This window comes from Ambystoma mexicanum, chromosome 6q (assembly GCF_040938575.1).
Source record: "Ambystoma mexicanum isolate Mex_15411 chromosome 6q, UKY_AmexF1_1, whole genome shotgun sequence".
Taxonomy (NCBI): Eukaryota; Metazoa; Chordata; class Amphibia; order Caudata; family Ambystomatidae; genus Ambystoma; species Ambystoma mexicanum.
Genome location: NC_090937.1, coordinates 1,460,307,808 through 1,460,335,732, shown reverse-complemented (window position 1 = coordinate 1,460,335,732; position 27,925 = coordinate 1,460,307,808).

Here is a 27,925-nt window from a genome sequence, read left to right as displayed (position 1 = left end):
CACACAGATCCAATTGGTAGCTGTGGCTGAGCAGTCAGACTTCTCTCAAGAAAAGTTGGTCAGTATAGGGAGTATACAAGATAGGGTAATTCTTCGCAGCAAAACGAGTAAACACGCAACCAGGCTTTAGTATAAAGATAGTAAGTTATTTATTAATAACAGAATGTCTACGAAAAATACTAAAGTGAACCACGGCAACAAATCAAAATACAATTACTCTGCAGGGTGGAATAAAGCTCAACCCCCCGAAACACTATATCGACAACTCTAGGTTCTACGGCACCACTTATTTTCAGACAGAGGTGTATACCTAAACCCAGATGACACTCGAATATTTTTAGTGAGGAAGGGAGAGAAGAGAAAGGCAGGTAACGAAGTCAACACGGTTCGTACTGAAGCGGGTAAAAATGCAAGGCAAGAAAGCATTCGTCACACTAGATCATACAGTTCGGCGGCCAGGCCCACTCGGTGAGAGGCAAGGCACGATGTCCTGGAAAGTCTCTACGGATGATGCACTCAAGTCTTGTTTAGCAAATTGTTTAGCGACAGGTTGAACCAGTTCAGAACAAAGAGTGAATAAAGCTTGGAGGCAACCCAACGGAACGGAGAGGAATCAGATACCTCACACGAACCGATCAAAAAGGGAAGCCAGGCGGTTTACGGTACCTTGTGGGGGAAGACAGCTCCGACGGGGGCCGTTGTTCCTGGTGGTGGATGCACGACGGGTCTTGGCCAAGAGAAGAGATGCTCTCGTCGTCGAAGAGAAGATGTCCGGTGCACCACCAGGGAAGAAACCAGCCGCGGAGTGCTTCGTCACAAGGCACCACCTTTCGATCACGATGCAGGAGTAGTGGCTATCCGGTTGCCGGGTGCTCTGCACGGGCAATTCGACCACTGCGTCCTGGGCGACCAAAAAGCGCAAAGAAGAAGAAGACTGGTTGTTCCCACCAGCCAGGGAAAGAGCCTCTCCGGCAGGGAGATCTCTTCTGTCGTCGGGAGATTGTGAGACGATTCCGCAGGGCTCCACCGGAGGTTTTGTCGTGCAGGTCGGCTCAGCGTTACCCTCGTCGGATTCTTTAGGTCCAGTGGCGACTTCCTGAAGATCCAGTCCCAAAGGCCCTGCTTTTATGCAGACGTCCCCCATTCATTCAGCCTAGCTTGTCAATCAACACATGCTAAGTGGTGAGCGGGAAGGCTCACCACCTGGGCCAATCACTCCAGAGTGCGACCTGAGTTGGCAAGGCAACTCGGTCCAGGGTGTCTAAACCCCCTCCCACACCCCTGAGGTAACCCAGACAGAATGGCGCCACCTTCGCGGGTCTCTGTCCAGAGGCCCGCCAAAAGTGGAACAAAGGGCTCAACCTTTGGTTTCGGAGTCACAGAGAAAAACACAGACGCCATTTTTCAACCCGAGTTCTGGCAGAAAATACCACTCGATAAACTTATTTAAGATAAGTAGATCGGTGGTACGTTGGAGATTAACGAAAAACAGTATCAATCTTCAACAATGGGACGAATCCCATAGGGTTATGCTCGGGGCCGAACATAACAAGTAGTTTCCACTGCCACCAGCCAAAACTCGACGAGGGGGGACGGGACAGTGCCCCCTCGAGTAACAGATCCAGGAGTAATCGTATTACCCCTACTAGCACGTCCACAATAAGATGGTTGGTACTAGTTCTGTTAGTAAATTTAGGTCTAGTAAAGCCAATGGTGACTTTACATGCCCGGGGAGACAGTAGTCAGTCCCCGGGTATGGAGTCTATGGTGGGGGGACCAGCTAGGGTGCCCCCGTGTCACGACACGTAAGGTGCGGGGTGACACACATAGAAAAACTTATGAGACCCTATGGAGTAAAAGACCCCATAGCCCATCGAACACATTGACAATTCAAAGGAATTCCACACATACATGTCCAAGAGTGAGAGGAAAAGGGTCACACTCTTGGCAGGAGGGAAAAAACGAACCCCAGTGGTGGGAGACATGGGTGGGGGCCTGGTGGAGGGTGCCCCTGCACTGCTGGGGGGTGGGGGGGGTGGGAGACATGAGTGGGGGCCTGGTTGAGGGTGCCCCTGCACTGCTGGGGGGTGGGGGTGGTGGGAGACATGAGTGGGGGCCTGGTGGGGGCTGGCCATGGTGGCTGGGGGGTGGTGGGAGACATGGGTGGGGGCCTGGTGGAGGCTGCCCCTGCACTGCTGGGGGGTGGGGGTGGTGGGAGACATGAGTGGGGGCCTGGTGGAGGGTGCCCCTGGTGGCTGGGGGTGGTGGGAGACATGAGTGGGGGCCTGGTGGAGGGTGCCCCTGCACTGCTGGGGGGTGGGGGTGGTGGGAGACATGAGTGGGGGCCTGGTGGAGGGTGCCCCTGGTGGCTGGGGGGTGGGGGTGGTGGGAGACATGAGTGGGGGCCTGGTGGAGGGTGCCCCTGGTGGCTGGGGGGTGGGGGTGGTGGTAGACATGAGTGGGGGCCTGGTGGAGGGTGCCCCTGCACTGCTGGGGGGTGGGGGTGGTGGGAGACATGAGTGGGGGCCTGGTGGAGGCTGCCCCTGCACTGCTGGGGGGTGGGGGTGGTGGTAGACATGAGTGGGGGCCTGGTGGAGGATGCCCCTGGATGCTGGGGGGGTGGGGGTGCAGGGGGACATGAGTGGGGGCCTGGTGGAGGTTGCCCCTAGTGGCTGGGGGGTGGGGGTGGTGGGAGACATGAGTGGGGGCCTGGTGGAGGGTGCCCCTGGTGGCTGGGGGGTGGGGGTGGTGGGAGACATGAGTGGGGGCCTGGTGGAGGGTGCCCCTGCACTGCTGGGGGGTGGGGGTGGTGGGAGACATGATTGGGGGCCTGGTGGAGGGTGCCCCTGGTGGCTGGGGGGTGGGGGTGGTGGGAGACATGAGTGGGGGCCTGGTGGAGGGTGCCCCTGGTGGCTGGGGGGTGGGGGTGGTGGTAGACATGAGTGGGGGCCTGGTGGAGGGTGCCCCTGCACTGCTGGGGGGTGGGGGTGGTGGGAGACATGAGTGGGGGCCTGGTGGAGGCTGCCCCTGCACTGCTGGGGGGTGGGGGTGATAGGGGACATGAGTGGGGGCCTGGTGGGGGCTGGCCATGGTGCCTGGGGGGTGGGGGTGGTGGGAGACATGCATTGTTGATCAGTAGTGCAAGGTGACATGTGGGTTGGCTGGGGGGCATGCCCATGGTGGATGGGCTGCCTGCGGGACATGAGCAGGGGTGCAGGGTAGTCCCCCGTGGTGTGGGCTGCCTGCAGGGGCCGTGGAGGTTGTGGAGCGTACACCTGGGAGGACCCACACGGCCATTTCACGTGTAGTACTCCCCAGAACCCCTGAAATACACATACCCTGCTGAAATCGCGTGTGGAACTTCCCACGCACCCCTGAAATACACGTACCCTGCTGAAATCGCGTGTGGAACTTCCCGCGCACCCCTGAAATACACATACCCTGCTCGCACTGGGCCAATCGCGTGTGGAACTTCCCGCGCACCCCTGAAATACACGTACCCTGCTGAAATCGCGTGTGGAACTTCCCGCGCACCCCTGGAATACACATACCCTGCTGAAATCGTGTGTGGAACTTCCCGCGCACCCCTGAAATACACGTACCCTGCTCGCACTGGGCCAATCGCGTGTGGAACTTCCCGCGCACCCCTGAAATACACGTACCCTGCTGAAATCGCATGTGGAACTTCCCGCGCACCCCTGGAATACACATACCCTGCTGAAATCGTGTGTGGAACTTCCTGCGCACCCCTGAAATACACGTACCCTGCTGAAATCGCGTGTGGAACTTCCCGTGCACCCATGGAATACACGTACCCTGCTCACACTGGGCCAATCGCGTGTGGAACTTCCCGCGCACCCCTGAAATACACGTACCCTGCCGAAATCGCGTGTGGAAATTCCCGCGCACCCATGGAATACACGTACCCTGCTCGCACTGGGCCAATCGCGTGTGGAACTTCCGGCGCACCCCTGAAATACACGTACCCTGCCGAAATCGCGTGTGAGACTTCCCGCGCACCCCGGTATACACGCACACGTATTTTTTGTCAGCGGGTGTCCGTGTTTGTGGGTACCCCTTTGCACGTCATTTGTCCTGGAGGGCCACAGTATAGGACATTCATCATGGCTGTATATAGGTGCTATTTGTTGGCGCACCTTTTGGCGCACATTTCTTCCAGGCGCAGAGACGCTACCGCCTGCTTTCTTGTGGCGGTCGTGTTTGTGCCTGTGCGCTGGTTTGAGCGTGCGCTTTTTTGCCCTATTCTATTCCATGAATACGTGTTGCAGGCGAGCGTGTGGGCGTTCCGCGCACTTGTACCCTGTACTTCCCCCAGTGTTACGCCCGTGTTCCGCCTACTTTTGTTGCGTGAGCCGCGCTATGTGCGATTTTCGCTGTGGCCTGTGCGATTTTCGCTGTGACCTGGCGCACGCAGTTAGATGACCTGTGCGCCAACGTGCACCGCGCACTTTTTTATCGCACATCCGATGGTTTTCTCGCGCACGGCCTTCCATGAATCGATGTGCGCTGCTTTTCGTGCGATTTTCGCACTTGCACTGCGATTTTCGCTATTCCACTGCGATTCGCATGTTTTTGCCCACTTGCGCCGCGCTAATTATTCCATGAATCGGCCTGCAAGGGTCTTCATCTGATGGGAGTTCTAGACCTAAACATCCAGAGATCCAAAGGTTATACAGATCAACACCCTAGACACAAGTGGAACATTGAAACATCCACACATTGGAAGTCGTGCCTGTAGTGTACATGTAATAACAAAAGGAAATGATTTCATGGATAGTATAGAACATGTATAGCAGTCATTACCCCAGTATAGAAACCCTAATTATATAAACAAACTTCAGTCATAGAATATGTAGGGAAAGAGCAGGATCAAGATGAGAAAATGTACAGCTTCCTTAGGGCTATGTTAAAAAGATGTAATATGTTCACATGGCTCTGATCAAACAGCTCATTATGCCATGTGCCCTTCAGGTGCCACATATTGCTATTGCAGCAGGGACTGCAATTTATTTCTGGAATGTTTTGACCGTATGCTTGATTTGTATTGTCAAAGCATGCACACGGGTCATCAGCACTGGGAAGGTTGCACACATATACAGTGTACTCTGAGAGTGCCCATTTTAAGCAGGATTGGATAGCTCCAGGGACCTTAAATCTAGACCATCACAAAGGAGATGAGGAGCAGCTACATACTTTGGTGCACCTGTGCCCCATGAAATGTTCATCCAGCTTGGCCCTAGCTAAAGCTGTCACCGTGCCTGTAACCTGAGATGTTCTGTGTTATCTACAGTTCTACGGGAGCACTTGTAGGTGGGGGGGGGCCTTTAAAAAAATAAAATGTATTGTGATATTGGATGCAAAAGACATCCTTACATAAAATACACACATACAAAACAATATACATTTAAATGTTAAATAACATTTGTTTCAATTTCATCATCGAAATACCTTCAGTTTACAATATAAAATCAAGGCATTATTGCTAAAATGAGCAGTCCACTAGGCAAACACAATATAAAAGTAATATTTCAATCTCACAATTCCCACATGATTTAACAATTGGACGACAAAAATTGCCATGGAAGTCTCTTCAACACTAACCTAAGGAACAAACTCCTAGGATCTGAATATACAAAGACACAAACATAAGGCCCCAATAACATTGTTCTCCCCTGCTGTAGTGCCCTACAATCCAATATAATTTCCTCCCTTGTTTGTAACAACCCTCCATCTGTCACGGAGTTCCCCCCTTCTCACCTGAGACCGATCCTTGCTGGACTCCGTGGGCGGTGACTTCTTGCGGACAGACCTGGACTTGAATAAGGCTGAGCGAGTCTCTTCCAAATCCAGCATGCATTTAAGATTCCGGGATGCAGCAATCCGGGGATCCGGGAAACAAAGAAGACGTGCTGATGGCGCACGAGTCCAGGAAGCAAGAGGAAAGGGAAAGGGGCAAGGAATGGAAGTAGAAAAGCTAGGAACCAGGAAAGCAATAAAGCGAAATACGGAGCACACGTCTGATCGCTACTTGGCAATAGCATTGAGACGCACGGAGCCGCGGGGGTGTGGTCTATTTGTAGAATACGTTACGTCCAACGTATAGACCGCGGAAGGCGTGTCACGCTGGACGGCCATGTTGGGAGTGTCAGGGAATGCAAGGCCATTTGCGATAAGGACCAGGAAGACCAAAAGGGGCGCGTCCTGTGGGTCATGACACCATCATACGTTTATCACATGATCCATCTATTTTGGTCCTTTCTAAACCCAGGCCCATGCCGTAAAGTAATGATGGAATAACATTCATTTTATAGAAATTATGAAAGGACAAATAGCAAAATGACAGAACCTATTGTGAGTCTCCCTCATCTGTACCGAGCCAGGCACAATATGGGTGGATCCATCAGTTGCTTATGCCTTCTGTGCCAGGCACAATCTGGGTCTTTCGTCTTACTTGACATCACACTTGTAGCATTTAAATTACCTTTCTCTGGACTTGACCTTTCAGACTGTGAAGTATTCTTTCTGCATTTTTTCGAAGTCTTAATGCCAAAAAAGATTTGACACAGAAACCTAAAATATGATAACAGCTATAAAGGACCAGGCCAAGGTACTCTACCTGATTCAAGGCTACTGTCTTCTTTAACTGGCCTTCTGGCTTCCACTAGCTTGCACGTTGCTACTCGGTATTGTTTGCGTTCAAGCATCCTTCCAACCTTTTCTTTACCATGCGTAGACAGGTGTGGTGCGACACATGATCCACAATTTCAAACAGATTCTTTTTATTGGATTTCCCATTCCCTTACATTGAATACATTTAAGTATGATGGCTTCATTTATTTCATTTCTTTCTCACTTGTCACATAGCAAGGTTTAGGTCAAAGGTTATCTGGTATTCAATAAATATCTGCTTTTTGCCAAGTGTTCAGACCCACCATAAAATGTAATATATGTTATGTTTCCCACTCCTGTCTTTCATTTCAGAGTGTACATGTTGACCCTTATCGGTCTGTCCATATAAAAAAAGAAAATACTGGATCATTTGAGAAAGCATTTTCTGAACGGTCTTTAATCTGTATTTATCTTTCTGGTTGCCTCCAGATCCAAAACAACTTCATGATATCAGAATACTCATACTAAATGCTTCTCAAAAGACTACATTTAAAAGAGAGCTCTTTCCATGTTAATGTTAATGTTAAAGGATATTTGTACCGTGCACTATTACCACCGGAGTGGTCCCATGACGCTCTGGCGGCTCTGAAAAAAGGGGGGGGACGGGGTGTGTTAGTGGGAATAAGAGGCGAAAAGTGCAAGAGAGTGGTGATGTTCTGTTGGCAGCCTCAACCAGGTTAACACACGTTGGCTGGGCTTGGGGTATTTTTCCGGTCTGAAGCCATGGTGTGCTGTTATGCAAGGCCTCCTTACAACCGAGGCGGTAAGGGGTTAAAGGTGCCGGTGCCGTTAACCCCCGTACCGCCTCATTACCAGGTTCCCCCGCGGGTCCTGCTCTGGTCATCTGTCAGACCAGATATCCTTTGCGGGTCCCGCGAGGGGACCAGCATGCTAACAAAGGGTCCGGGTTCCCTGAATGGGGAAATACCGGGCCCTCCAAAGTAGGAATGGCCCGGTATTTCCCCAATCAGGGACCACGTACCCGGACCCGAGTTTGGAGGCAACCAGTGTTTATGAGGCCCTATGTGTGGTTTATTTTGTTGTTGCAGTGTAGTGAAGTTTGTGCAGATTGTTGCATTTATAGACTTGTGGTTGTGTTGGGTTAGAGTTTGAGAGGTGTATGCAGAGGGTTGAAAATTGTTAGTGGATTGGTTAGTTGGCATAGCTGTTCGGAAGCGAAGCGCTGAACTTCCATGTTTCCTCTCTGGCTGGGGTGTTGCTAGGAAGCAAAACTTCCATGTTTCCACTCCGGGTGGGGGCGCAAGCATCTCCACACCTCCATCCAGATCTGGGACCAGCCAAGACCCCACTGTCCCTTCCACACATGACGCCCATCCATATTCGTAACCGTGTCCAAGTTTGGTCCAGCTCATCTTTGTCAAACCTGTCTGGTTTGCGGGGTTAGCAGGTGTTTATGACTCCACCCAGGTCTAGCCCAGATAGCTGTCTCATTGCAGTCAATACGCGGCGTCGGTCGGACAAAGCCACTCCATCCAGAACTAACAATGGTCAGCATTCACTGTTTAACCAGCTGCTCACGCAGGCAGCTACTCGCAGCCCGCTCGAAGCCTGGCATATGCCAGTGTTCGCAACTACGTTCATGCGCAGCACCTGTCATCATTCACAACTCTACCTTGGCCTAGTTCATGCCAATGTCCACGACTCAGTTTAAGTGTGGCAGCTGCCAGCATCCACTCAGCTCAATTCCAGAATGGTGTCTGGTAGCATTTAAGGAGTGGGCGAGGTTGCAGGGTGGATTGGCCAGGCGAGCTGATTCTGTCTATTAGGTGTTTCTTGTGTCCTATGTGATCTAGCATCGTCTCTCTTGTGATTGCAGGGGTTTACTTGGTCAGATGTTGGTGTTTGTCAGCGTCATCCTAAACTACCATCCTGTTCTTTGTGTCTCCTGTTTGATTGTTTTACTTTTTCAGTTTGAATTTGCGGTGTTAAAGAGCCAGGTTTTTAATAGTTTCCCTGAATTGTAGGTGGTTTTCAGTGTTTCTTATTCCTTTTGAAAAGTTGTCCCAGGTATTTGCAGCCAGGTGGGAGAAGGAGGCGCCTCCTAGATATTTCTTGAGGTAAGGTTTTTGTTCCAGGCGGATTTCGTTGCTTGATCTGAGAAGTCTCGTTGGCTTGTAGATTGTTATTTTCTTTTGTAGAAATCCTGCTCTTTGTCCGCTGATTGCCCTGTGTGTTATGCACATTGATTTGAAGGTGATGCAATGTTTGATTGGGAGCCAGTGTACTATCTTTAGCTGTAGGGTGATGTGATCTCTTCTGGATAGTTTGAGAAGAAGTCTGCTGCAGCATTTTGGAGGCGTTGTATTTTCTTCATGAGGTATTCAGGCATCCAGAGATAGAGGCTGTGTGCGTAGTCGATTCTTGACCGATGAGTGCAACGATTGTGAGTGTTTTGTGGGTGAAGGAGAGGAAAGGTAGGATTCTTCTTGTGTAAAGGAGGAATAAGCATTTTTTTACTATTGCATTTATTTGTGGCTCTAAGGTTAGGGTCTTGTCCATCAGGACTCCCAGGTTTTTTGCTTCCTTAAATGGAGTTGGCTCTGGTCCCATTTCCGTCAGCCACAGAATGTAGGTGTTGTTCTCTTGGTTATTGGATATAATCATGATTTCTGTCTTTCCTGGGTTGATCTTTATGTTGCTGGCACGTATCTAGTTAAAGACTTTTTTTAGACACTCGGTTAGGGTTGAGTGATCGGCTTGAGTGTCTTCGATTTTATAGATGATTTGATCGTCGTCTGCATAGTTGTAGCATGTTGTATTTTTTGAAGATTCTGATTACTGGAGTCTGGTAGATGTTGAAGTATAGTGGTGATAGTGAGGATCCTTGTGGTACTCCACAGTCGTTAACTTGTGGAGTTGATTTGAAGGGTTTTAGCCATACAGTTTCTGTTCTGTCTGCTAGGAATGATTTGATCCAGAGTAGTGCCATGTCCGTTATGCCTATGTCTTCCAGTCTTTTGGTTAAGATGTCATGTCTAACTGTGTCGAAGGCTGTGGAGAGGTCGAGCAGAATCAAAGAGGTTGTGTTGGAGTCTGCGTTTGTTTTTAGGTCATCCCAGATGGATAGTAGTGCCGATTCTGTTCCTCTTGCGGGTCTGAAACCGACTTGCTTGGTCTAGCAGGTGGTGTTTTTCTACATGTTCTTGGGTTCATTTATATACGTACGTTTCTAGGAGTTTTACCGGGCAGGGAATGTTTGAAATCGGTATGTAGTTGGAGAGGTTTTCGACATTGCCACTTGTGTTTTTTAGAAGTGGTTTGATATATGCTGCTTTGAAGGATCTTGGTACTGTTCCTGTTGCGAGTGAGAGGTTTAGGAGGTTTCTGTAGTATTCTGATAGTGTTCCTTGTGCGAGGATTGATTTGTAGATGTCGGGGGGGCAGGGGTCCATGGGTGATCCTGCTTTCTTGCTGTGTTTCACCAGCTTGATGAAAGCCTCTTCTGAAATTTCAGGAAAGTTTTGAAGTTTGTGCTGTGGCTCTTCTTTAGGTCCGGTTGGTTGAGTGTTATGGTCGGTTGATCTGCTTTGTATGATTTGTTGGATGTCGTTGATGTTGTTATTGAAATGGTCTGCCAAGTTGTTGCAGAGTTTTTCTGAGGGGGTTGGAGTGTTGTCACAGCCTGGTGGGTTTCTCATTAATTTAATGATGTTGAACATTTCGTTTTGTCTGCGGCTGGCATCGGTGATTCCCTCATCATAATGCCTTCTCTTCGCATTTTGTATTTCTTTCTTGTTGGTGTGGATTTGTTTCTTGAACAGTATTTTCTAGTCTTGATTGTATTCTTTCCTCCATTCCAATTCCATCTTTTTGTTGTCCTTTTTTATGGTTCTTAGTAGCAGGGTTAACCATTTTGCCATGGCTCTTTTTTTAGAGGGGGTGAATGGTTTTTCCGGGGTGATGTTTTCGATTGTATCAGTAATCCATTTGTGGAGTACCTCCGCTTTTCCGTCTAGGTCAGCCAGCTCTAGTTCTGTAGTCGAGGGTTTTGCCATCTCCAATTGTTCCATTAGATGGCTTTCTTTGACATTTTTCCAGTTCCTTTTTGTGATGGATGTGAGCTTGAGGGGCTGGATGCGGACTTGGGTTGGTAGTGTGATCAAGAATGGGATGATGAAATGGTCGCTCTACAGTATTTGTATTAGCAGTGTCGTTGTGATAAGTTTTTCCTTGGCGAAGACTACGTCGAGGGTGTGTCCTGCCGAGTGTGTTGCCCCTTTGACCAACTGTCGTAGTTTGATGGTTGTTAGCTGCCCTATTAGTGAGTTTTGGGGGTTGGCATGTTTTTCTTCAAACCAGATGTCGAAGTCCCCGAGGATTATTAGATGTTCGTGCTTGATGGCTAAGTTGGTGCTGGCTTCTATGAAGTTGTCAACAAAGGTTGCATCGTATGTTGGTGGTTTGTACAGCAGAATGAATGTGATGTTCGTTTTTGGGTTCGTTGATAGGTGCAAGACCATGGTTTCGCAGTTGATGATGTTGAGAGGTTTGTCTGTTTTTATTTTCAGGTGTCCTTTAAATGCTATTGCAAGGCCTCCTCCTTTTTTTGTTTTTCCTGTTTATCTGAAGGCATTTGACGTTGGTTGGAGGCAACTTTGGAGTGTGATTTTGTAGTTGTCATCCAGCCATGTTTCTGTGATGAATAGGATTTCGATGCCGTTGTCTCAGAGAAGGTCAAAGATCTTGGTTGAGTGTTTTGACATGGATCTTGTGTTTATTAGGTTGCAGTGGAGTTTAAAGGTGAGGTTTGGTTTGTGCTTTGTTGTCGGTGTTGTCCTGATTGGTGTTGAGGTTTTCTTCCAGGTCGATCTCTAGTAGAGGTGTTGGTACAGGGGTGTCTGTGTTGTCAAAAAGTAGTTCTAGGTTCAGTCTTGTTTTTTTTTTTTTTTGGTTTCTCCTTCCAAATTTTGTGGCCGTTGGGCGGAGGTTCCTCTAGTTTTGATGATATAAGGTGTTATCGTGTCGATTATGTTCTTGTTGTTTTTGATGTCGTCTGTTCTTCTTCTGTGTGGTTGTGATTGGTTGTTGTTGTTTTTTGCGTTATGTTGACTTGTTCTGGTGACTGCTTATTTGCGAGGTATGGAGTTAGGTAGAGTGAATTCTCACTTCTCTCTGCGTTGGTTTGGTTGTTGCCCCTGTCTGTGGGGGTGTGTTGCGCAGTTGTGAGTCTTCGGTGGTGTTCGGTTGTTTTTGTTCTTTCTGATCTTTGTCTTTCCTTTGGTCCTGGTCATTTGCGCAGCATATTGAGCTTGAGCATTTTTGTTGTTAGTCTTGATTTGTGTTCTTTGATGTAGAGTTGTTTTTCCTTTGGTCCGGCTGTTTGTGGTGTGATACTCGGTGGCAGGGGTTGTCCGGTGGGGGTTGGGCTCAATATATTGGAGGTCTTGTCAGCTAATATTGTTGGTTAGTGCAGCCGCTGTCTTTGGTAAGGTATTGAAGGTCTTGTCAGCTAATGTTGTTGGTTGGTTTAGTCGCTGTCTCGTTTAAGGTAAGGGAGGTTTGCTTGGGTTATACCATCGGGGTATTCTAGTGGCTGTCCTTAATATGGGTCTCGCAGTAAACAACCTGTGTGGTGTTTAAAAGGGTATAGCTAGTAACTACAGAATTGTCCTAATGGGTGTAACTGACACTGCCTACCAATGCAATCTGAATATCAGATAATATGAAATAAGTCACAGCCAGACCAGAGATACCTGTATAGTGGGAGAGAGGCCTATCATTGCATCCTGAATACCAGGCAGTGCAATTTCAAACACGGTGCAACTAGATTTGAGAGACCTGTATAGTGGGAGCGCAGTTACATTTGAGAGACATGTATAGTCGGAGAGAGTCCTATCAGTGCAACCTGAATACCATACACTGCAGTTTCAGATAAGGCACAGCTAGATGCGAGAGACCTGTATAGCGGGAGAGAGGCCTATGAATGCAACCTGAATACCAGACAGTGCAATTTCAAACAAGGTGCGGCTAGATTTGAGAGACCCAAATAGTGGGAGAGACGCCTATCAATGCAACCTGAATACCAGACAGTGCAATTTCAGATGAGGCACAGTCAGACTTGAGAGGCCTGTATAGTGGGAGAGAGGCCTATCGATGCAACCTGAATACAAGAAAGTGCAATTTCAAACAAGGTGCGACTAGATTCCAGAGACCTTTATAGTGGGAGAGAGACATTTCAATGCAATCTGAATATCAGACAGTGCAATTTCAAACAAGGTGCGGCAGGATTTGAGAGACCTGTATAGTGTGAGAGAGGCCTATCAATGCGAACTGAATACCATACAGTGTAATTTAAAACAATGTGCGGCTAGATTTCAGTGACCTGTGAGGTTGCAGGGGGTGGAATTCATGCAATATTGTACTGGTGTAGGTGAGTTAGACCATTGATGGGATTCTGGACACCTCCTACAGTACTGGTCCTAGTAGATGCTGGTTGACTCCTGGTGATTGGCCTCCCCTGCAGACACCTGCTGAGACTTTCTGTAGCCTCTTCTGTTGTTGCCACCCTTTGCCTCAGGGCCCTTAGCCACAGAGGCTGTTGGGCAGAGGGCTGCCCTGGGAGGGTCTATTAAGTGTAGACTAGGAACCAATAAGGACCGGAGGGCAGGCGCAAGGTGAAGCAGGAGAGGACGCGGCCTGCACTGGGAGGCAAATGGGGGCTGGGGCTCTAATTTATTGACACAATACCAAATTCAAGGCCTGAAGAGGCCAGGTGGCTCAACCACTTACCTGCACGGCCAGGACGGAAGTGGCGTGCAGGTCGAAGTGGGTTAAAACGTACAGAAAGCAGGCAGCCTATCAGGACCGGAGGGTGGGAGCGAGGGTGGGCGCAAGGGGAAGTAGGAGAGGACACATCCTGCACTGGGAGGCAAACGGGGGCTGGGGCTCTAATTTATTTACACAATACCAAATTCAAGGCCTGAAGCGGCCAGGTGGCTCACCCACTCACCTGCATGGCCCGGATGGAAGTGGCATGCAGTTCGATGTGGGTCAAAATGCACGGAAATCAGGCAGCCTATCCGGGCCGCAGGGCAGGAGCAAGGGCGGGCGCAAGGGGAAGCAGGAGAGGACGCAGCATGCACTGGGAGGCAAACGGGGCCTGGGGTTCTGATTTATTTACACAATACCAAATTCAAGGCCTAAAGAGGCTCAGGGGGCTCACACACTCACCTGCACGGGCCGGATGGTAGTAGCGTGCAGGACGAGGAAGGTCAAAACGCATGGAAATCAGGCAGCCAATCAGGACCGGAGGGCGGGAGCGAGGGCAGGCGCAAGGGGAAGCAGGAGAGGACACGGCTTGTACTGGGAGGCAAATGGGGGCTGGGGTTCTAATTTATTTACACAATACCAAATTCAAGGCCTAAAGAGGATCAGGGGGCTTACCCACTCACCTTCATGGCCCAGATGGTAGTGGCGTGCAGGACGAGGTGGGTCAAAACGCAGGAAAATCACCAGCCTACTAGGTCCGGAGGGCGGGAGCGAAGATGGGAGAAAGGGGAAGCAGGAGAGGACTCGGCCTGCACTGGGAGGCAAACGGGGCTGGGGCTCTAATTATTTTACACAATACTAAATTCATGGCCCAAAGAGGGTCAGGGGGCTCATCCACTTACCTGCACGGCCCGTATGGAAGTGGCGTGCAGGTTGCAGTGGGTCAAAACACACGGAAATCAGGCAGTCTATCAGGAACGGAGGACAACAGCGAGGGCGGGCGCAAAGGGAAGCAGGAGAGGACGCGGCCTGCACTTGGAGGCAAACGGGGGCGGGGCTCCAATTTATTTACATAATACCAAATTCAAGGCCTAAAGAGGCTCAGGGGGCTCATCCACTCACCTGCACAGCCCAGATGGAAGTGGCATGCACGACGAGTTGGGTCAAAATGCAGGGAAATCAGGCAGCCTTTCAGGAACAGAGGGCGGGAGCGAGGGCGGGTGCAAGGGGAAGCAGGAGAGGATGCGGCCTGCACTGGGAGGCAAACAGGGGCTGTGGCTCTAATTTGTTTACACAATACCAAATTCAAGGCCTAAATAGGCTCAGGGGGCTCACCCACACACCTGCACGGCCTGGATGGAAGTGGTGTGCAGGTCGAGGTGGGTCAATGCGCACAGAAATCAGGCAGCCTATCAGGACCGGGGGGCGGGAGCAAGGGTGGGCACAAGGGGAAGCAGGAGAGGACGCGGCCTGCACTGGGAGGCAAACGGGGGCTGGGGCACTAATTTATTTACACAATACCAAATTCAAGGCCTAAAGAGGCTCAGGGGGCTCCCCACTCACCTGCACGGCCCAGAGGGAAGCGGCACGCAGTTCGAGGTGGGTCAAAATGCAGGGAATTCAGGCAGCCTATCAGGACCAGAGGGCGGGAGCGAGGGCGGGCATAAGGGGAAGCAGGAGAGGACGCGGCCTGCACTGGGAGGCAAACGGGGACTGGGGGTCTAATTTATTTACACAATAGCAAATTCAAGGCCTAGAGAGTCTCAGGGGGCTCACCCACACACCTGTATGGCCCGGATGGAAGTGGCGAGCAGGAGGAGGTGGGTCAAAAAGCACAGAAATCAGGCAGCCTATCAGGACCAGAGAGTGGGAGCAAGGGTGGGCGCAAGGTGAATCAGGAGAGGATGCGGCCTGCACTGGGAGGCAAACAGGGGATGGGGCTCTAATTTATTTACACAATACCAAATTCAAGGCCTAAAGAGGATCAGGGGGCTCACCCACTCACCTGCACGGCCCAGATGGAAGTGGCGTGCAGGTCGAGGTGGGTCAAAACGCACAGAAATCAGCCAGCCTATCAGGACCGGAGGGTGGGATCGAGGGCGGGCGCAACGGGAAGCAGGAGAGGACGCGGCCTGCACTGGGAGGCAAATGGGGGGTGGGGCTCTAATTTATTTACATAATACCAAATTCAAGGCCTAAAGAGGCTCAGGGGGCTCACCCACTCACCTGCACCGCCCCGATGGCAGTGGCGTGCAGGACGAGGTGGGTCAAAACGCAGGGAAATCAGGCAGCCTATCAGGTCTGGAGGGCAGGAGCGAGGGTGGGCGCAGGGGGAAGCAGGAAAGGACGCGGCCTGCACTCGGAGGCAAACAGGGGCCCAGGGCTCTAATTTATTTACACACTACCAAATTCAAGGCCTAAAGAGGCTCAGGGGGCTCACCCACTCACCTGCACGGCCCAGATGGAAGTGGCGTGCAGGTCGAGGTGCGTCAAAACGCACAGAAATCAGGCAGCCTATCAGGACCGGAGGGCGGGATCGAGTGCGAGCGCAACGGGAAGCAGGAGAGGACGCGGCCTGCACTGGGAGGCAAATGGGGGCTGGGGCTCTAATTTAGTTACACAATACCAAATTCAAGGCCTAAAGCGGCTCAGGGGGCTCACCTGCACGGCCTGGATGGAACAGTGAACAGTACATAGACAGTGGTAATCCTGAAAACCTGGTTTGGTTGGATATTTCGAGGCCTGGACCTGGAGTCCACTATAAATCTTTTGATTGCTACTAGGTTTTGAAAGTAACTCTGACTTTGCAGTTTGTACACCTTGAAATCATACAATTAGATCAATTTCATTTTTATTTGCTTGCACAATGTTATTACATGTTTTCTTTGGAGCTCTGAGATTGTAAGCTTCAGATGCATTTAATCTTAAGTGTGACGTTATGAAACAGACATTAAAACTGTTGCACAGATTGCTGTATCTTCATATTTGATGATTTCAAAAATATGAGTGACCTGGGAAATTGCAATTAGGAACCACGCGCTAGGGTGTGGTATTGTGCCTCTTCTTATTGAATTCACCCGACACATTTTTTAGCTATTTGTAGGTGGGATGATGAGTTTATATTCTAAAAGGACATGAATCTAATGGGCGGATGATGTCAAGGGCCACGGTGGCTGTGCTTTCCCTTCTGGTATACTCAGGGGCCTCTTCAGGCTGCATGTTCAGCAGGAGAAACATTACCAGTGCTAGGTTCGTGGACGATGAACAGAGAATTTTCTGACATTGGGCTATATCCTTTTTGAAAGGGTTCCAGGGCAAGGCTTGATGTGATATGATAGGTTATTTATAACGCGCTTAATACCCAGAGATTTCTAAGAACGGACCCAGGGAACCTGTGGTGCTCCACATCGTCTTGCTTGCTTCCAAGACGAGCATGTTGCCCCTGAGCTATGCTCCCGAGACGAGGTCTGTTTCCCACATGCAACGACCTAACTCTTTTGTCAGGCGTTTCTCCTTTGTGCCTACTACAATCTCATCAACTGTGCTGCTTTATTGTCTTTCAATGTGCTACCAACTTTTTCCTCAGCCTTTGACTCCTAAATGTTCAGAAAACAAATTGTTAATTGACACCTTGCTTTTTTAAAGGAGCAAATTATATCTGGGCTTATTGTGCCTGCCTGAACATACATTGAGGCAAGGTTTTTTTGGATGACTGTCCAGTATTCATTGAGTTGGGCTGTTTCCTGTTTGGGGCCAGAGGCAAACGTTTGTACCTGGTGATGCCAGCCCTCTAGTAGGTAGGCATATGTTGATGTGTTGCTAGAGGAGGCATTAGATGGAAAAGAGTGGTTGCCATCAGCACTGTATTTCTCTTGCTTTTGACAATATTTATCCATTATAATAAGAGGGGTTGTTGATGTTGCTAACATGAGAATCTGCATCTTCCTGTAGCAGAAGTGGCTACTTAAAGGGGTAGTTCGCTCAGAAATGTTATTGTCCCAATCGACCGGGAATATATTTTCGATCATACATCGATCAATCTTAAAAAAAAACTTCCTATGCATCTTACCTTAGGTTTCCTTACTTTTATAAATGCGAAAACGCCTGCCTGGGCAACTCCATCTTGTGGAAATCGTATCCGTTGATCTATCGCCCTAAGTTCAAGTGATCTTGCGGCAGTAATACAGATCACCCGCCTCTAAAGATGACATCACTACATGCTTATGCCCTTGTTCACAACGCCAATGCACGTCTCATGTGAACGTCCTCTGTGCGCAATACATTGACTTGTCTCCATGGAAATGCCAAGACACCTCTTTCCTTGACAAACCTAAACAAACCAGTTATGATCACATAACGTAGGAGTTTCTTTTTCCTTTGCGTCAGTGTATTTCTTTTCGAGTCTCCCTGACTTGTTTCTGTTCTTTTCAGCTATCTATCAAGTAAGACACACTGAGAAGAGGTACTTTTGCTGCTGATAATTAACTCAGTAGTCACTTTTTATTTTACCATTTCTTATATTACTATACAAATGTCTTTACCAAACCATATTTAAATTCTACTTTAACATGGTATGCTATTTACATGTGTCATTGCCTTTTACCTACTAATCTTGTGTTTGCACGATTAGTTTTTCTAACATCGCTATTTTTTTTCTTGTTTTTCGTTAATATTGAATTTTAATATGAAACCTGATTTTGTTACTATATACAAACAAAAACATTTCAATTTACCTCACTGTTCTGTACTTCTTCAATAGTCAGGAACTATGGCCACTATTCAGCCATACATGTACGAGCCAGAATATTCAGAAGAGGAAATCCGTGAAAGAGAAAAAAGTCAAGAATATGGGTAATCAGATGTTAGTCCTGATGATCAATCATCGGACCCTGAACCCAGTCGAATGGGAGATGTTTCCACCAGGTGTACCTGCTATCGTTGTGAGGTTATGCCTGCTATGGTGGAGAACTGCTGTTGCAGAGACAACTCTGTTTGCTTGGCCTACATTGCCGAAGAAGACACGCCACCGCTATGCGTTACCGAGCTGCATGAGTTCAGGGCAGCCTGACTTACAAGATCTGTGTTGCGAATGCTGATGGTCCTTATGCACAAACTTCGATCTACAGTTTACCCTCGTAATCCAAGTAATGAGTAAATTAACTCAATATATGTTGTGTGCTTGACAACCAAGACGGCTAACATTGCATGTTGTTCCCCTATATCGTTGTAACTTCTTTGAGCCACGAACAAAAGCATTTTTCTGTAAATTGAATATATTTCTTTTTCTAATCTCAAACCCTAATATCCATCTTTAGAATCAATGTCTGAACAATTACCTTTCTTTCACTTTGAAGTTAAAAACAATATTTCCCCCATCTCCCAAACTGTTTTTGATCGAATGGGCATTCACATTTTTAATTGATCCCCACTTGATATCCCAAGCACTGTCAATACCTTCCAGAAAATGTACTTTTTAAAGCATCACAGTGCACAAAGCATCACATTTAAAAAGGTATTACAAACATAATACATGCAAGTATTGGGTTCATTTAAATAGACTATTTCTGTACCTATTGCATAGGTGATACAGGCTTGCGGTCTATCATGTTTTTACACGGTGGATTCATTCATGGAAGACTGGGATTGCGCGTTCGACAAGTGATACCTGCCTGCATGGGTCACACCATTCTTGAGAATTTCCGCACTGATTCTGGACAATACCACAGATTTATGCAGACAGAACCTCGACCGTAGCAGTACAATTTGTAGTTTAGCATTTCCATCCACTTTACAAAACGAAATAAAAATGAATGCTCGCCTCATCCACATCCGTTCATCCTCCTGTGGTATCAATAGCAGTTTGCACCTGTGGTCATGCGCTGGCAAGGAGGCTGGGTGGGTGGGAAGGCTCAAGCTGCCGAACACCCTGTACACCTCAAAGGGCTCTTTGGCACGGGGACCATTGACTACAATGCAAGCACAGACCTGGTGTCTCCAGAATCCCCTTTGAAGACCCTGTCCCTGCAATCAACATATCTATGTCTCCTTTGACTGTGTTTGGGGCCTATTGCGCTCGCCTCATCCACAGTCATCCCCCTGAATTATCAATGGCAGTTCACTCCTGTGGCCGCGGGCTGGCAAGAGGGATTGGTGGGTAAAAAGTCTCAAGCTTCCAAACACCATGTACACCTCAAAGGGCTCTTTGGCCCAGGAACCATTTACCACATGGCCAGCCCAGATCCATTGTCTCCAGAATCCCCTTTGAAGACTGAGTGCCTGCCATCAACATATCTCTGTGTCCTTCGACTGTGTTCAGAGCCTATTGAGCTCGCCTGATCCACATCCATACAACTCCAGTGTCAATGGCAGTTCGCACATGTGGCCGCACGCTGGCAATGGGGCTTGGTGGGTGGGAAGGCTCAAGCTTCCAAACACCATGACACCCTCAAAGGACTCTTTGGCACGGGGACCATTGACTAGATGTCCAGCCCAAAGCCGGTGTCTCCAGAATCCCCTTTGAGGACCCTGTCCCTGAAATCAACATATCTGTGTGTCCTTTGGCTTTGTTCGGAGCCTATTGCGCTCGCCTCATCCACATGCATCCCCCTGCGCTATCAATGGCAGTTGACACCAGTGGCAGCAGACTGGCAATGAGGCTGGGTGGGTGGGAAGGCTCAAGCTGCCGAATACCTTGTACATCTCAAATGACTCTTTGGTATGGGGACCATTGACCAGCCCACACTTAGGGTCTCCAGAATCCCCTTTGAAGACCCTGTCCCTGCAATTAACATATCTCTGTGTCCTTTGACTGTGTTCGGGGCCTATTGCGCCCGCCTCATCCACATCCACCTCCATCCCATATCAATGGCAGTTCGTACCTGTGGCTGTGCGCTGCTGGCAAGGGCTCTGGGTGGGTGGGAACTCTCAAGCTGCCAAACACCATGTACACTTCAAAGGACTCTTTGGCACAGGGACCATTGACCACATGGCAAACACAGACCTGCTGTCTCCAGAATCCCCTTTGATAACTCTGTCTCTGCAATCAACATATCTCTGTGTCATTTGACTGTGTCCAGGGCCTATTGTGCTCGCCTCATCCATATCCATCCCCTCCGGTATCAATGGAAGTTCGCACCTGTGGCTGCGCGCTGGCAAGGGGGCTGTTTGGGTGGGAAGGCTCAATCTGCCGAACACCATGTATACCTAAAAGGACTCTTTGGCACAGAGACCATTGACTACATGACCAGCCCAGACCTAGTGTCTCCAGAATCCACTTTGAGGACCCTGTCCCTGCAATCAACATTTCTCTGTGTCCTTTGGCTGTGTTTGGGCCTATTGTTCTCACTTCATCCACATCCACCACTCTCCGGTATCAATGGCAGTTTGTACCGGTGGCCGCGCGCTGGAAAGGGGATGGGTGGGGGGAAGGCTCAAGCTGCCGAACACCATGTACACCTCAAAGGACTTTTTGGCACAGGGACCATTGACAACATGGCCAGCCCAGACACAGTGTCTCTAGACATTCCTTTGAAGGCCCCATCCCTGCAATCAACAGATGGCCGTATCCTTTGAATATGTTCAGGTCCCATTGCACTCGCCTTATCTATATCCATCCCTGCTCGGCCATTGATGGCAATTTGCATCTGTGGCCACGGGATGTCAAGCGGGCTTCACTGGCGGGATAGAGGAGGTCCAGATTTGTCAAAGAGGCCTGGTGGATGTGAACAAAAATAGCAGACATTCACATACAGGCCCACTTCTGGAAGCCTTTATAAACACTGGGAAAGTTACCAAGAAAACAGCTGTGAAATCAACAAGGTATATCGCCATCCATCCACAGTGTTCCTTGCTTGCTGAAATGGCTCATCTGCTTTTCTAACTAGCGGTTAGCCAACTTTTACTATTGTTTTCTTTAGTGTCAATGTTATATTCTCTCCCACTTTCTATTGCTTTATACTCCATGTACTATTCTCAATGTATACATTCAAAAGTCTACACCATTATCAACCATCCTATGTACTTTTATGTACTTTTATCTCTGGAACTAGTACATGGCCCACTTGATCTATACCTTCTCTTCTCAACCCACACACCAAACTTCTTGTTGGTCTCCACGAACATCGATCTGGATTCCCACTGCTATTCTGAACACCAGTGACAAACTGCTCGCATCTCTGGACTCCAACTGACATCCTTCCTTACTGATCACTCTTCTCAAGTCATCTTGGGCACCTTCTCCTCTCCCACTTCCTTCTTCACCTGTGGTGTCCCTACGGGTGCTTTCCTCCCCCCCCCGGCTCTTTAACATCTACCTTGCTCTGCTTGCATGCCTCATCTCACCCTTCTCCTCCAACTTTCAGTGTTATGCAGACGACACACAGCTCTTTTTCAAACGTCCTGCTGACCCAATTGCACCCTCCATCATCTTAGACTGCCATCCAGTCCTGGTGCACCTCCAACGATCTCTACCTCAATGCCTGTGAAACTGAGATCCTTTCCATCGGGACCCCTACTTCCTCCTTCTTCCCTTCACGCTGGCCTTACTCCTTGGGCTCTCCCTCTGCTTCTTCTCCTGAAGGCAGAAATCTTTGAGTAATCTTTGACTCCTCTCTCTCCTTCCTCCCTCACACTCAGGACATTGCCAAGAAGTTCCACTTTCAACTCTTCCTTCTCAAAGAAATTCTCACTTTTCTCACTTTCCCCCTCAGAGGCTCAACGTTACCTGAGCCCTGGTTCTCTCTAGGTGCAACGCTTTCAATAGCCTCCTCATGAATCTACCATCTTTCACTATGCAACCCCTCCAGATAATCCAGAATAGGACAGCATGATTTATCCTTGGCCTTAAGCCCAGGGACTGCATCTCTCCTGCTCTAAGCAGTCTTCACTGGCTCCCAGTTGCTGCACAGATTAAATTCAAATCCCTCTGCCTCACCCACAAGGCTGTTTGGGCCCATGGACCACATTATCTTCAACTTTATTTTACTAAATACTCTACCTCTAGACCACTATGTTCCTCTGGCACCAACTCTTTTTGTGTAAAGAGGTTTGCTAAACAGAAGGTAGTAGGTTGTTTACTTTCCTCAGCTGGCTCCCTCCTATGCAGGACTTTCATAAATTCCGGAAGCTCCATAAAACTTTCCTCTTTATCTCCTCGTTCTCTTCCCCTCTGCTCTGCTAATCCCAGAGCTGATGTGATTGGTGTCCGGGCCCTTATGCATCCTCAGGGCCCCTGACTTCCCACACCCAATCAGCCGCGCTCATGTTGTCCTCAGAACCTGCACTGTCACACCCTCCACCCTGGAGGTTCACACTTACACCTATCACGGCCCCTGCAATGTAGCACTTAGCAAACCTAGAACGTCATCTGTGGCTCCCCCATGAGCTCAGACTCCCCGGGACTTACCCCATTTGCCCACTTCCTTGCTGCACTTGCACATTCTGAATACTCACAAGGCATAGTAGTTTTGTCCTTATTCCTTTGTTTCCCTCACTGTTCTTAAATATTGTGTTTTGTAATGTGTTTCACACCCTTTGTAGAGGTGGAGGTAAGTACCTATACCGACAGTTCCGCCCCTATTCCGCCTATATGTTGGCAACTGGAAATTACGACATGCGCAAAGCCAATAATGGTGCCTATTAACCCTGCATGTATCCGCAGAGAAAAGACGGTCTTCTGAAGGAAATCCCGTAAGAAATGTGAAAATGAATGAAAGAGAAGACTGGTGACATCACATAAAGCAGAAGTGATGATGTGCCGATGAAGAAAGAATATAGATATTATAGAATCTGATGATGAAGTAGTGAAGTGAGCAACATTTCGGGAGGGAAATGAAGATTGCACATCCGGAGATGCACTGAAGAAAATGCAAAACCACTTTACAAATGTACAGAAGCAGTAACGCAAGTAGACAAAGTAATCATGAGGCTGCTATCTAATGAATAGATTGCAGGCAATGCGCCAATGTATATATATAGGAATGTATAGAATTTGGATGTTCCACAAAACATTTCAGCAAACTTGGACCCCAGGAATGAAAGGACTGGAAGTGTGGCGCAGCAGAATAATAATAGCTGACAATGTATCAAGAGTCACCCTGCTGAGAGCCTGGGTATCTACTTGAGAGGATACAATAACGTGAGAAGCAAGCTGAGCTCCTGTTTGAGGTGTAATGAAAACCACTGAAAGTGCCAAGATGTCTTCATTTAATAGTATTAAATAAAACAAAGAGCTCAAAACCGTGGTCTCCAGTCACATGGTCAGATGAAAATAGACTTTGGACGAGCTACACCGAGACCAGAAGATAAGGCCATGCCACACTCCCTTTAATTCTCAGGCACAGTGAGCCTCTGCAAGGCCGAGTTCAAAAGAACTAATTGAATGGAAGAGTGCAGGCGTGATAATGGATGTTGGGCTAATTCGGTGGGGAGGCAAGACCAGTCCAAATCCCCAGCACCTGGGGTACCAGTTTGTGTGCTGCTAGCGAGTGGAATATTCCAGAAGGGTACAAGCATGCCAACCAATTATAGAGCGCCACGTATTAAGAAGCCCTATAATTTGAGAAGCCAATAGTAAGACTGAGATCCTTCTCATTGGCACCCATGCTCTGGGTTTCCATCTCTCACAGTGGCCACTCTCCTTGGGCCCTCCACATTCCCCTACCTCTACTCTTCACCCTCTGCAACTAATACAGAACAGGACGCAAGACCTATCCTTGGACACAAGCACAGGCACCATATCTCTCTAGCCCTGAAATCTCTCCACTGGATACCAGTGACTACAAGAATCAAGTTTAAGACCCTCTGCATCATCCACAAGGCTTTCGGGGGCAGAGGCCTGCACAATATCCAACTCTCTCTTCCAAAATACCTTCCTTCCTGAGGCCTTCGCTGAGCTACATCCAACTCGTTGAGAGTCAGACGCATCTTCAGTCTGAGAGTGGGGGGTAGATCTCTCTCCTCTGCAGGTGTCTCCCTCTGAAATGGCCTCCTTGCCCCTCTCAGACTTCAGCTGGACCTCCAGAAGTTCCTGACGCAGCTCAAGACATTCGGTTTTTCCTCTGCCTTAGCTCGCTCGCTTCCTTGCTAACCTACCCGTATGCTGCGCCAACTGGTTGCTTGGATACTGGAGGGAAGGCATGGTATCACAAAGATTGACACTGACACAATGGATACAATTTGTAAAACCTTTATTGAAAACATTGGGGTTGGAGAAACTCCTATTCTGCCCAATAACTAAAATGGGAGTAATCTCGACCATCAAACGATAAATAAAACAGTGTAAGTGATTTAAATCTGGCACACACCCAAGTCCCACCCAGCATGTAGTGGACAATTGAAACCCTTATTTATTTTATCTATAAGTTCAATATTCTGAACGATATACCCCTCTTATCACACCCTTCTCCTGAGACCCCCCCCCGGTCACACTGAACCAGGAATCAGGCTAGCTTGCAAAGGTAAATATTTATTTATGTATTTAGAATTTAATTACAATATATTTTAATAGGTAAACAACAATCACCAATGGGGTAACAGAACACTGAATAATATCTTCAATACACTAGGAATCAAATAATGAGCACAAAAGCAAATGCAGCACAGAAAATAATACTGTTTTGTTGGTTTATAACAGATGGTACTATGGTTAGAGGTTCCCGCTGCAACACCCCTCAACCCACCAATAGACAATGTAAAGATATGGGAGGAGAAGGCAGGTATTCAGGAATAACACAAATCAAACAGAATATCACTGCCACCTGCCCCCTTCAAACACAAGAGAAAAACGGAATTGACTTTTCACTGTCAGAATGGCTTTGAAATTGTCTTGGGAATTGACTGAGCAAAAACACCAAATGTGGCCAAAAATACTTAAATTATTATAAATTCCTGTGGGAGCCGCTTTGCACAGTTTCAAACAAGCACAAGCAATGATTTAGACAAAAGAAAACATTAGAAATCTTAAAGTTCAAGTGGGAAATAAATTAAAGCTATTTCACACGTGTACAATTTCTCAGAATGTAAAATCGCGGCAAACTTCCTTATGCAATATTTGCTATAACGGGAGAATCGCACTGTTTTGCAATGCGGTATTGGGTTCTATGGATAGCTAAAGATGTTAGGAACAAATAGGAGTTAAAATATCGCTTCTATCATAAAAACTGAGGGAGTTATAAATAGGCGTGAGAATGGAAAACAGAAATGCACTTTTGAAAATGACAGATGGGTTGATTAAAATAGATTATGACTATGAAAAAGCGAATACCATAAATGGATCTTAAAGTCACGTGATCAGTGTAACCCGCCTGTTGTGGATACTCTACTTCTTCAGATGAGAAAAGAGTCTGAGCAAAGATAGTTCTAGCAACCCTATGATTCTGAATTAAAAATGGTGTGGGTTTGAGGTTTGGATCGGACAATGCAGACATATTAGGGTCACTTTTCTTCCTATTAATACACACAGAATAAGTTATTAAATTCGACCGTCAGTTCTGGTCATGGATTGGATCTGGTCTAGGAAGAACAGCACATCAGGCACATGATTGGATCAGCTAGGCCTTTCGCTGGATTTGCACAGGATCAGCCCTCCTAGTCTGTGGGTATGTCAGCCAGCGGTATAGCGAGTTCCTCAGTCAAGCCTAGTGGTAGAAAGCCAGAGAATTTCAGGATACTAGTTCAAAAGGCCTTCTCACACCACAGCACTTCACTGGGTTGCAAGAATAAGTTTGAGGATTAGGCCTTACAGAAAGTCAATAGTTCTCTACTGCTTGAAAGAGTCTTGGCATCTGGATCTTGAAGGATGTTAAAGCTGGAAGTAGAATGCTCGATCAGTGTGCTTCACAGAAATCAGGAAAGTGAGTGGATCAGTGAGTCCCTATGTGTTGTCAGCTGTCTCTATTTATCCTATCTAATGACATCACAAACTGGGTGTATGGGCCGGCTAAGCTAAGCTTGCCCCTGTGAGCTGGGATTCGATCAAAACATCATCTCCGCCTTGCATTTGAGTGATTGGATCAAGGCCCATGATGTCCCATTTTATGGTTTGCTTTACAATCCTCAGAGACCTCCCTTTAGCCACTGGTCTCGAAATCGGATTTCATCCTAAATACATATTTCTACATTGGTCACCTTTACACCAATCACACACAAAGATGCCATATGTTATGTAGTAGCTGTTCCTCAAAATCCTGCAGCTGTAGGGTCTTGTTCCACCTTTCTAAAGAATTTTGCCCTTTTCGCTATGAACACAATTTACAAACTTTATGCAAATTTCCACAAATGTATGTGTTTAACATAGAGATGTGTGTACATTTTCACAATTCTAGGATTAATACATTTCACAAAAAAACACATATATTGCAATTCCTGTCCAGAACATGTTACACGGTTCTGCCGCCTCTTAAAGCGTGCAGCCAAAATTTAGACTAATAGATATGTCCTTTGTATATTTTTCACCACTTTGAATCACAAGTTATGATTCTTTAAAAATTGTTCTTTGTTCATGCTTAACAGCAAATGGCTTGCCCCTTTTTCCCTCCCTAGAGTCCAGGAGCATCCCCCTCCTTGTTTGTTCCTTCCAGGAGCTATTTACGACCCTCTCACACCTCTGTTTCCTGGGCTGAAGGGCCTGCTATTGTTCATTCTCTTTCTGTAGACAACTGTCTGGGTTAACCCACAATTATCATCTCCCTGTGAGTTTCAGCTGAGAGGATATCCCTTACCCTGGGAGAAACCTGTTTGTACACTTCCAAAGGGTTGCAGCTCAGCCAAGATAATTTATTCTTAATTAAAAATCCAGGAAAAACCAAACTTGTTGCATCAAACATAAATACATTACTTTCTTAGCTTTAACTATGTGGGATAAAAGCAACTGAGATCTGTATTCCTTTAAGCCACAATCCTTTTATGTTTGCCAATCCGGCAGACTTTTTAGTCTAGATCACTTTGAAGTTTCATCAGTAACTCATCTGACAGCTGTCCATCAGGCAGCTCAGGATAGTGCACCCAGATTTTGACAGGGGCTGTCAGTTTACAGACAATCCAGTTTGTCTGATGAATGTTTTGCTCTTTACATTAGGACTTTGTATGTTCACAATGCTTCCTTAGATTACATGAATTTTAGCGCCCGGCAAGGTTTTGAATGTTGAGAAGTGTTGTGTTATATGCATTTTGGAGTTTTTAGCAACAAATCAAATGTCAATTATGGCACCTTTTGGAGTTTCATTTGCAAAACGCGGCTTCTCTTTCTGCACTCTGCTGGTCACGGACCCCACTGGCACATTTTCTGCAGGCTGGCCTCTATTCCACCACACATGCACCATGGGTGGCTGGTTGTGCATCCATCTATTTGTGTGCTTGAGAACACAGTTTTTGTAGGTATTTTGTAGGTTTTTGGCACACACAAGAGTTTTGCTGCCATTGTTGCAGTTCCTTGCACCATACTATCAGGGTGATGCTGCATAGCATAGTGGAATGGGTCAATACATCCCACAGAGCCCCCCTCTCCACT